The sequence below is a fragment of the Octopus bimaculoides genome, chromosome 2, assembly GCF_001194135.2.
Source record: "Octopus bimaculoides isolate UCB-OBI-ISO-001 chromosome 2, ASM119413v2, whole genome shotgun sequence".
In the NCBI taxonomy this organism is placed as follows: Eukaryota; Metazoa; Mollusca; class Cephalopoda; order Octopoda; family Octopodidae; genus Octopus; species Octopus bimaculoides.
The window spans coordinates 41,716,161-41,717,692 of record NC_068982.1 but is presented as its reverse complement, the minus strand read 5'-3'; positions in this window follow the sequence as shown (position 1 = coordinate 41,717,692).

The window sequence follows — 1,532 nt, the reverse complement described above, 5'->3', positions numbered from 1 at the left end:
TATATATATATATATATATATATATATATATGCATACATATGACTCATATATATATGTGAGTCAGTCTCATATATATGAAACTGACTCAAAATAAAAATATAATACAATGTATATAGACATGGCTGTGTGATAGGAAGCTTGCTTCCCAACCACATGGTTCCAGGTTCAGTCCCATTGTGACACCTTGGACAAGTGTCTTCTACTAAAACCTCAGACTGACCAAAGCTTTGTGCATGGATTTGGTAGACATAACCTTGTTATATATATATAGCAGTGGTGACTCCGGCACACATGCTGTTCAGGCTTAGCCTGAGTATAAATTTAGTAAAGTGAACATGTATTTGCAAGCTGATTTAATTTCTACTACTACTAATACTGACTTCAAGTATGTAATTACAGCCAGTAACTCAGGCTTCTTTTATTGAGCCTGGTTGCAGTTCATTTATTTTCATTCAGTGTCTGGTGGTCATCTTAGAAGTGACCTGAGTCAAAAAATATCATTCATAGCAGACGTTCTCTCAACATTGTTCACATGTGCCTGACTCAGGCTCAGAAGTTATAGCATAAGTCGTTATCTATAATTGTAAAAATTAGTAATTCAAATTCAATGTTTCCTTGAAACAGTAAATTTCCATAGAGATTAGGATTTAAATTCCAATCTATGAAAAGTTTCCATTCTTAAAGGAACAAAAAATTATCCAACAACTTGGGCTGATACGAACAAGCCTGGTATGTGTAAAAAAAAACTAACTGGCATTTCTTGTCAAGAGTACAAGCAACAGTCAGATCACTGATGTTTGTTGTGCACTCTGCTGTCGTTATTTGATTGTTGTTATTCTGTGTGTCTGTATGTAAAGATCAGTTGTGTTTTGCAAGGTTGCTTTATTTTTATCCTTAACTTAGAAATGGATTAAAGAATAGTGTTAGATATAAAAAATAAGCCATTTGGGGCTAGAAATAAAGCGTAAAAATATGAAATTCTTTGAGTAGGCATGTATCTTATGCAAAATCTGTGATGAGCCTGAGTGACACTGATGACCTGGAGTCACCTCTGATATATGCATGTGTGTGTGTCTTTGTGTCTGTGTTTGTCCCCCCATTACCACTTAACAACCAGTGTTGGTGTAGTTATGTCCCTGTAACTTAGTGGTTCAGCAAAAGAGAGCGATAGAATAAGTACTGGACTTGAAAAAGAAAGTCCTGGTGTCGATTTGTTCAACTAAAATCCTTCAAGATGGTGCTCCAGCATGGCCGCAGTCAAATGACTGAAACAAGTAAAAGAATACACACCCACACACACACTCACATATATATTAACATTATTGTCATCATTATTATGATAACGAATCTGTTGTGGTTGATTGAAGTCAGTCATTTTTCCTCTTCAATATAACACTTTTAGCATTTAGCGACATTGAGGTTTGCATAGACTCTGAAACATTCAAAGATAGAAAAAAAAAACATGTAAAATGTAAATTGAGTTAGCAAAGCAAATATTTTATATCTAACAAGGAAAAGTAATTGAGACATT